This window comes from Cupressus sempervirens, chromosome 2 (assembly GCF_028749045.1).
Source record: "Cupressus sempervirens isolate cs-2001-9-10 chromosome 2, ASM2874904v1, whole genome shotgun sequence".
NCBI classification, from domain to species: domain Eukaryota; kingdom Viridiplantae; phylum Streptophyta; class Pinopsida; order Cupressales; family Cupressaceae; genus Cupressus; species Cupressus sempervirens.
The window spans coordinates 558,764,994-558,774,694 of NC_143119.1; positions in this window are offsets into that span (position 1 = coordinate 558,764,994).

Below are 9,701 nucleotides of genomic sequence, written 5' to 3' on the forward strand. Positions count from 1 at the left end.
CTTTAAGTTTGCTCGCCGGGTCGACTCGCCAAGTCAGCTCACCATGTCATCTCAACGAACCAACTCCTCAAGTCGCCTCACCACGTCGGCTCTCTAATACCACTCGCCAAGTCACCCCACCAACTCGCCCCATTAGGCCCACTCACCACATTGCCCCGTTAGGCCCACTCTCACCAAGTGGACTCTTTAATTCTGCTCATAAAGTCGAGCCACCAAGTACTCTCACCAAGTCAACTCTTTAAGTCCTTTCATCGAGTCACCCCACCAAGTACTCTCACCAAGTCAACTCTTTAGGTCCGTTCATAGAGTCACCCCACTAAGTCGACCCTTCAAGTGCATTCATCAAGTCACCCCACCAAGTCGACTCTTTAAGTTCATTCATCAAGTCACCCTGCCAGGTCAGCCCACAAATTACTCTCACCAAGTCGACTCTTTAAGTTCGTTCATCAAGTCACCCCGCCAGGTCGGCCCACCGAGTGGACTCTTTAAGTTCATTCATGAAGTCACTCTGCCAAGTCGGCCCACCAGGTCGACTCTTTAAGTTCGTTCATCAAGTCACCCCGCTAGGTTAGCCCACCAACTACTCTCACCAAGTTGACTCTTTAAGTTTGCTCACCAAGTCACCCCGCCAGGTCGGCCCACCAAGTACTCTCACCAGGTCGACTCTTTAGGTTTGTTCATCAGGTCACCCCACCGAGTACTCTCACCAAGTCGACTCTTTAAGTTCGTTCATCAAGTCGCCCCGCCAGGTCGGCCCACCAAGTACTCTCACGAAGTCGACCCTTCAAGTTCGGTCATCAACTCACCCCGCCAGGTCGGCCCACCAAGTACTCTCACAAAGTCGACTCTTTAGGTTTGTTCATCAATTCACCCCGCCAGCTCGGCCCACCAAGTTCTCTCACCAGGTCGACTCTTTAAGTTCGTTCATCAAGTCACCCTGCCAGTTTGACCCACCAAGTACTCTCACAAAGTCGACTCTCTAAGTTCGTTCATCAAGTCACCCTGCCAGGTCATCCCACCAAGTACTCTCACCAAGTCACCCCGCTAGTTCGACCCACCAAGTTGACCCTTTAAGTTCGTTCATCAAGTCACCCAGCCAAGTCGGCCCACCAAGTCGACTATTTAAGTCCGTTCATCAAGTCACGTGACCAGGTCAGCCCACCGAGTACTCTCACCAAGTCGACTCTTTAAGTTTGTTCATCAAGTCACCGGCCAGGTCGGCCCACCAAGTACTCTCACCAAGTCGACTCTCTAAGTCCGTTCATCAAGTCACCCTGCCAGGTCGGCCCACCAAGTTGAATCTTTAAGTTTGTTCATCAAGTCACCCCACCAATTACTCTAACCAAGTTGATTCTTCAAGTGCGTTCATCAAGTCACCCGACCAACTACTCTCACCAAGTCGACTCTTTAACTATGTTCATCAAGTCACCCCACCAAGCACTCTCACCACGTCAACTCTTTAGGTCTGTTCATAAATTCACCCCACCAAGTCGACCCTTCAAGTGCGTTCATCAAGTCACTCCACCAAGTACTCTCACCAATTCGACTCTTTAAGTCTTTTCATCAAGTCACCACACCAAGTACTCTCACCAAGTCAACTCTTTAGGACCGTTCATCAAGTCACCTCGCCAAGTTGACCCTTGAAGTCCGTTCATCAAGTCACCCCACCAAGTACTCCCACCAAGTCGACTCTTTAAGTCAGTTCATGAAGTCACCCAACTAGGTCGGGCCCACCAAGGACTCTCACCAAGTCGACTCTCTAAGTCTGTTCATCAGGTCACCCCACTGAGTACTCTCACCAAGTCAACTCTTTAGGTCCGTTCATCAAGTCACCCCGCAAAGTCGACCCTCTAAGTTCGTTCTTCGAGTCACCCGACCAAGTCGACTGTTTAAGTCCTTTCATCAAGTCACCCCACCAAGCTGACTCTTTAAGTCTGTTCATCAAGTCATTCGAACAACTACTCTCACCAAGTCAACTCTATAAGTCCGTTCATCAAGTCAGCCCACCAAGTACTCCCACCAAGTTGACTCTTTAAGTCCGTTCATCAGTTCACCCCGCCAAGTACTATCACCAAGTCAACTCTTTAGGTCCGTTCATCAAGTCACCCCCCCAAGTCGACCCTTTAAGTCCGTTCATCAAGTCGCCCCACCGAGTTGCTTCTCTAAGCCCACTCACCATGTCAGCTCACCAAGTCGATTGTTCAAGTGCGTTGCCAAGTCAACTCTTTAAGTTCGCTTGCCAGGTCAGCCCGCCCAAGTTGCCTCTTTAAGTTCGTTCGCCAGGTCGGCCTGCCCAAGTCGCATCAGCGGGCTAACTCGCCGAGTCACCTCACGAAGTTGACTCTTTAAGTGTGCTCACCAAGTCGACTCACCATCTCGCCTCGATAAGTTGGCTTGCCGAGTTACCCCACCAAATCGTCGCCTCTTTAAGCCCACTCACCGTGTCAGCTTGTCAGGTTGGCTCACCAAGTTGACTAATCAAGTAGGCCCACCAAGTTGCCTCAAGGATAGCTCCTCACCATGAGTCGCCTCACCATGTTGACTCAATGAGTCCCCTCACCATGTTGACTCTTTGAGCCCGCTCGCCGGGTCGCCTCACCAAGTCGACTCGAGTACATTGCCAAGTTGACTCTTTAAGTTCGCTCGCCGGGTTGACTCGCCAAGTCAGCTCACCATGTCAGCTCACCAAGTCGATTGTTCAAGTGCGTTGCCAAGTCAACTCTTTAAGTTCGCTCGCCAGGTCAGCCCACCCAAGTTGCCTCTTTAAGTTCGTTCGCCAGGTCGGCCTGCCCAAGTCGCATCAGCGGGCTAACTCGCCGAGTCACCTCACAAAGTTGACTCTTTAAGTGTGCTCACCAAGTCGACTCACCATCTCGCCTCGATAAGTTGGCTTGCCGAGTTACCCCACCAAATCGTCGCCTCTTTAAGCCCACTCACCGTGTCAGCTCATCAGGTCGGCTCACCAAGTTGACTAATCAAGTAGGCCCACCAAGTTGCCTCAAGGATAGCTCCTCACCATGAGTCACCTCACCATGTTGACGCAATGAGTCCCCTCACCATGTTGACTCTTTGAGCCCGCTCGCCGGGTCGCCTCACGAAGTCGACTCGAGTACATTGCCAAGTTGACTCTTTAAGTTTGCTCACCGGGTTGACTCGCCAAGTCAGCTCACCATGTCATCTCAATGAACCAACTCGCCGAGTGGCCTCACCATGTCGGCTCTCTAATACCACTCACCAAGTCACCCCACCAACTCGCCCCGTTAGGCCCACTCTCCACATCGCCCCGTTAGGCCCACTCTCACCAAGTGGACTCTATAAGTCTGCTCATAAAGTCAAGCCACCAAGTACTCTCACCAAGTCGACTCTTTAAGTCCTTTCATCGAGTCACCCCACCAAGTACTCTCACCAAGTCAACTCTTTAGGTCCGTTCATAGAGTCACCCCACCAAGTCGACCCTTCAAGTGCGTTCATCAAGTCACCCCACCAAGTCGACTCTTTAAGTTCATTCATCAGGTCACCCCGCCGGTTCAGCCAAAAAATTACTCTCACCAAGTCGACTCTTTAAGTTCGTTCATCAAGTCACCCCGCCAGGTCGGCCCACCGAGTGGACTCTTTAAGTTTGTTCATGAAGTCACTCTGCCAAGTCGGCCCACCAGGTCGACTCTTTAAGTTCATTCATCAAGTCACCCTGCTAGGTCAGCCCACCAACTACTCTCACCAAGTCGACTCTTTAAGTTTTCTCACCAAGTCACCCCGCTAGGTCGGCCCACCAAGTACTCTCACCAGGTCGACTCTTTAGGTTTGTTCATCAGGTCACCCCACCGAGTACTCTCACCAAGTCAACTCTTTAAGTTCGTTCATCAAGTCGCCCCGCTAGGTCGGCCCACCAAGTACTCTCACCAAGTCGACCCTTTAAGTTTGGTCATCAACTCACCCCGCCAGGTCGGCCCACCAAGTACTCTCACAAAGTCGACTCTTTAGGTTCGTTCATCAATTCACCCCGCCAGCTCAGCCCACCAAGTTCTCTCACCAGGTCGACTCTTTAAGTTCGTTCATCAAGTCACCCCGCCAGTTTGACCCACCAAGTACTCTCACAAAGTCGACTCTCTAAGTTCGTTCATCAAGTCACCCTGCCAGGTCAGCCCACCAAGTACTCTCACCAAGTCACCCCGCTAGTTTGACCCACCAAGTCGACCCTTTAAGTTTGTTCATCAAGTCACCCGGCCAAGTCGGCCCACCAAGTCGACTCTTTCAGTCTGTTCATCAAGTCACGTGACCAGGTCAGCCCACCGGGTACTCTCACCAAGTCGACTCTTTAAGTTTGTTCATCAAGTCACCCGGTCAGGTCGGCCCACCAAGTACTCTCACCAAGTCGACTCTCTAAGTCCCTTCATCAAGTCACCCCACCAGGTCGGCCCACCAAGTCGAATCTTTAAGTCCGTTCATCAAGTCACCCCACCAAGTACTCTAACCAAGTCGATTCTTCGAGTGCGTTCATCAAGTCACCCGACCAACTACTCTCACCAAGTCGACTCTTTAACTATGTTCATCAAGTCAACCCACCAAGCACTCTCACCACGTCAACTCTTTAGGTCCGTTCATAAAGTCACCCCACCAAGTCGACCCTTCAAGTGCATTCATCAAGTCACCCCACCAAGTACTCTCACCAATTCGACTCTTTAAGTCTTTTCATCAAGTCACCACACCAAGTACTCTCACCAAGTCAACTCTTTAGGACCGTTCATCAAGTCACCTCGCCAAGTCGACCCTTGAAGTCTGTTCATCAAGTCACCCCACCAAGTACTCCCACCAAGTCGACTCTTTAAGTTAGTTCACGAAGTCACCCAACCAGGTCGGCCCACCAAGGACTCTCACCAAGTCGACTCTCTAAGTCTGTTCATCAGGTCACCCCATCGAGTACTCTCACCAAGTCAACTCTTTAGGTCCGTTCATCAGGTCACCCCGCAAAGTTGACCCTCTAAGTTCATTCATCGAGTCACCCCACCAAGTCGACTCTTTAAGTCCTTTCATCAAGTCACCCCGCCAAGCTGACTCTTTAAGTCCGTTCATCAAGTCACCAGAACAACTACTCTTACCAAGTCGACTCTATAAGTCCGTTCATCAAGTTGGCCCACAAAGTACTCCCACCAAGTCGACTCTTTAAGTCCGTTCATCAGTTCACCCCACCAAGTACTCTCACCAAGTCAACTCTTTAGGTCCATTCATCAAGTCAACCCACCAAGTCGACCCTTTAAGTCTGTTCATCAAGTCGCCCCGCCGAGTTGCTTCTCTAAGCCCACTCACCATGTCAGCTCACCAAGTCGGTTGTTCAAGTGCATTGCCAAGTCAACTCTTTAAGCTCACTCGCTAGGTCAGCCCGCCCAAGTCGCCTCTTTAAGTTCGTTTGTCAGGTTCCCCCGCCCAAGTCGCATTAGCGGGCTAACTCACCGAGTCACCTCACAAAGTTGACTCTTTAAGTGCGCTCACCAAGTCAGCTCACCAAGTCGACTCACCATCTCACCTCGATAAGTTGGCTTGCCGAGTTACCCCACCAAGTCGTCGCCTCTTTAAGCCCGCTCACTGTGTCAGCTCGTCAGGTCGGCTCACCAAGTCGACTAATCGAGTAGGCCCACCAAGTCGCCTCAAGGATAGCTCCTCACCATGAGTCACCTCACCATGTTGGCTCAATGAGTCGCCTCACCATGTTGACTCTTTGAGCCCGCTCGCCGGGTCGCCTCACCAAGTCGAATCGAGTACGTTGCCAAGTCGACTCTTTAAGTTCGCTCGCCAGGTCGACTCGCCAAGTCAGCTCACCATGTCATCTCAACGAACCAACTCGCCGAGTCACCTCACCACGTCGGCTCTCTAATACCACTCGCCAAGTCGCCCCACCAACTCGCCCCGTTAGGCCCACTCACCACATCGCCCTGTTAGGCCCACTCTCACCAAGTGGACTCTTTAAGTCTTCTCATAAAGTCGAGCCACCAAGTACTCTCACCAAGTCGACTCTTTAAGTCCTTTCATCGAGTCACCCCACCAAGTACTCTCACCAAGTCAACTCTTTAGGTCCGTTCATAGAGTCACCCCACCAAGTCGACCCTTCAAGTGCGTTTGTCAAGTCACCCCACCAAGTCGACTCTTTAAGTTCATTCATCAAGTCAGCTCGCCAGGTCAGCCCACAAATTACTCTCTCCAAGTCGACTCTTTAAGTTCATTCATCAATTCACCCTGCCAGGTTGGCCCACTGAATGGACTCTTTAAGTTCGTTCATGAAGTCACTCTGCCAAGTCGGCCCACCAGGTCGACTCTTTAAATTCCTTCATCAAGTCACCCCGCCAGGTCAGCCCACCAACTACTCTCACCAAGTCAACTCTTTAAGTTTGCTCACCAAGTCACCCCGCCAGGTCGGCCCACAAAGTACTCTCACCAGGTCTACTCTTTAGGTTTGTTCATCAGGTCACCCCACTGAGTACTCTCACCAAGTCGACTCTTTAAGTTCGTTCATCAAGTCACCCCGCCAGGTCGGCCCACCAAGTACTCTCACCAAGTCGACCCTTTAAGTTCGGTCATCAACTCACCCTGCCAGGTCGGCCCACCAAGTACTCTCATAAAGTTGACTCTTTAGGTTCGTTCATCAATTCACCCCGCCAGCTCGGCCCACCAAGTTCTCTCACCAGGTCGACTCTTTAAGTTCGTTCATCAAGTCACCCCGCCAGTTCGACCCACCAAGTACTCTCACAAAGTTGACTCTCTAAGTTCGTTCATCAAGTCACCCTGCCAGGTCAACCCACCAAGTACTCTCACCAAGTCACCCCGCTAGTTCGACCCACCAAGTTGACCCTTTCAGTTTGTTCATCAAGTCACCCGGCCAAGTCGGCCCACCAAGTCGACTCTTTAAGTCCGTTCATCAAGTCACGTGACCAGGTCAGCCCACCGGGTACTCTCACCAAGTTGACTCTTTAAGTTTGTTCATCAAGTCACCCGACCAGGTCGGCCCACCAAGTACTCTCACCAAGTCGACTCTCTAAGTCCGTTCATCAAGTCACCCTGCCAGGTCGGCCCACCAAGTCGAATCTTTAAGTCCGTTCATCAAGTCACCCCACCAAGTACTCTAACCAAGTCAATTCTTCGAGTGCGTTCATCAAGTCACCCGACCAACTACTCTCACCAAGTTGACTCTTTAACTATGTTCATCAAGTCACCCCACCAAGCACTCTCACCACGTCAACTCTTTAGGTCCGTTCATAAAGTCACCCCACCAAGTTGACCCTTCAAGTGCGTTCATCAAGTCACCCCACCAAGTACTCTCATCAATTCGACTCTTTAAGTCTTTTCATCAAGTCACCACACCAAGTACTCTCACCAAGTCAACTCTTTAGGACTGTTCATCAAGTCACCTTGCCAAGTCGACCCTTGAAGTCTGTTCATCAAGTCACCCCACCAAGTACTCCCACCAAGTCGACTCTTTAAGTCAGTTCACAAAGTCACCCAACCAGGTCGGCCCACCAAGGACTCTCACCAAGTCGACTCTCTAAGTCTGTTCATCAGGTCACCCCACTGAGTACTCTCACCAAGTCAACTCTTTAGGTCCGTTCATCAAGTCACCCTGCAAAGTTGACCCTCTAAGTTCGTTCATCGACTCACCCGACCAAGTCGACTATTTAAGTCCTTTCATCAAGTCACCCCGCCAAGCCGACTCTTTAAGTCCGTTCATCAAGTCACTAGAACAACTACTCTCACCAAGTCGACTCTATAAGTACGTTCATCAAGTCGGCCCAGCAAGTACTCCCACCAAGTCGACTCTTTAAGTCCGTTCATCAGTTCACCCCGCCAAGTACTCTCACCAAGTCAACTCTTTAGGTCCGTTCATCAAGTCACCCCGCCAAGTCGACCCTTTAAGTCCATTCATCAAGTCGCCCTGCTAAGTTGCTTCTCTAAGCCCACTCACCATGTCAGCTCACCAACTTGGTTGTTCAAGTGCATTGCCAAGTCAACTCTTTAAGCTCGCTCGCCAGGTCAGCCCACCCAAGTCGCCTCTTTAAGTTCGTTCGCCAGGTCGGCCCACCCAAGTCGCATTAGCGGGCTAACTCGCTGAGTCACCTCATGAAGTTGACTCTTTAAGTGTGCTCACCAAGTCATCTCACCAAGTCAACTCACCATCTCGCCTCGATAAGTTGGCTTGCCGAGTTACCCCACCAAGTCGTCGCCTCTTTAAGCCCGCTCACCATGTCAGCTCGTCAGGTCGGCTCACCAAGTCGACTAATCAAGTAGGCTCACCAAGTCGCCTCAAGGATAGCTCCTCACCATGAGTCACCTCACCATGTTGACTCAATGAGTCACCTCACCATGTTGACTCTTTGAGCCCACTTGCCGGATTGCCTCACCAAGTCGACTCAAGTACGTTGCCAAGTTGACTCTTTAAGTTCGCTCGCCGGGTCGACTCACCAAGTCAGCTCACCATGTCATCTCAATGAACCAACTCGCTGAGTCGGCTCACCATGTCGGCTCTCTAATACCACTCACCAAGTCACCCCACCAACTCGCCCCATTAGGCCCACTCACCACATCGCCCCGTTAGGCCCACTCTCACCAAGTGGACTCTTTAAGTCTGCTCATAAATTCGAGCCACCAAGTACTCTCACCAAGTCGACTCTTTAAGTCCTTTCATCGAGTCACCCCACTAAGTACTCTCACCAAGTCAACTCTTTAGGTCCATTCATAGAGTCACCCCACCAAGTCGACCCTTCAAGTGCGTTCATCAAGTCACCCCACCAAGTCGACTCTTTAAGTTCATTCATCAAGTCACCCCGCCAGGTCAGCCCACAAATTACTCTCTCCAAGATGACTCTTTAAGTTCGTTCATCAATTCACCCCGCCAGGTCAGCCTACCGAGTGGACTCTTTAAGTTCATTCATGAAGTCACTCTGCCAAGTCGGCCCACCAGGTTGACTCTTTAAGTTCGTTCATCAAGTCACACCGCCAGGTCAGCCCACCAACTACTCTCACCAAGTCGACTCTTTAAGTTTGCTCACCAAGTCACCCCGCCAGGTCGGCCCACAAAGTACTCTCACCAGGTCGACTCTTTAGGTTTGTTCATCAGGTCACCCCACCGAGTACTCTCACCAAGTCGACTCTTTAAGTTCATTTATCAAGTCGCCCCGCCAGGTCGGCCCACCAAGTACTCTCACCAAGTCGACCCTTTAAGTTCGGTCATCAACTCACCCCGCCAGGTCGGCCCACCAAGTACTCTCACAAAGTCGACTCTTTAGGTTCGTTCATCAATTCACCCCGCCAGCTCGGCCCACCAAGTTCTCTCACCAGGTTGACTCTTTAAGTTCGTTCATCAAGTCACCCCGCCAGTTCGACCCACCAAGTACTCTCACAAAGTTGACTCTCTAAGTTCGTTCATCAAGTCACCCTGCCAGGTTAGCCCACCAAGTACTCTCACCAAGTCACCCCGCTAGTTTGACCCACAAAGTTGACCCTTTAAGTTCGTTCATCAAGTCACCCGGCCAAGTCGGCCCACCAAGTCGACTCTTTAAGTCCGTTCATCAAGTCACGTGACCAGGTCAGCCCACCGGGTACTCTCACCAAGTCGACTCTTTAAGTTTGTTCATCAAGTCACCCGGCCAGGTCGGCCCACCAAGTACTCTCACCAAGTCAACTCTCTAAGTCCGTTCATCAAGTCACCCCACCAGGTC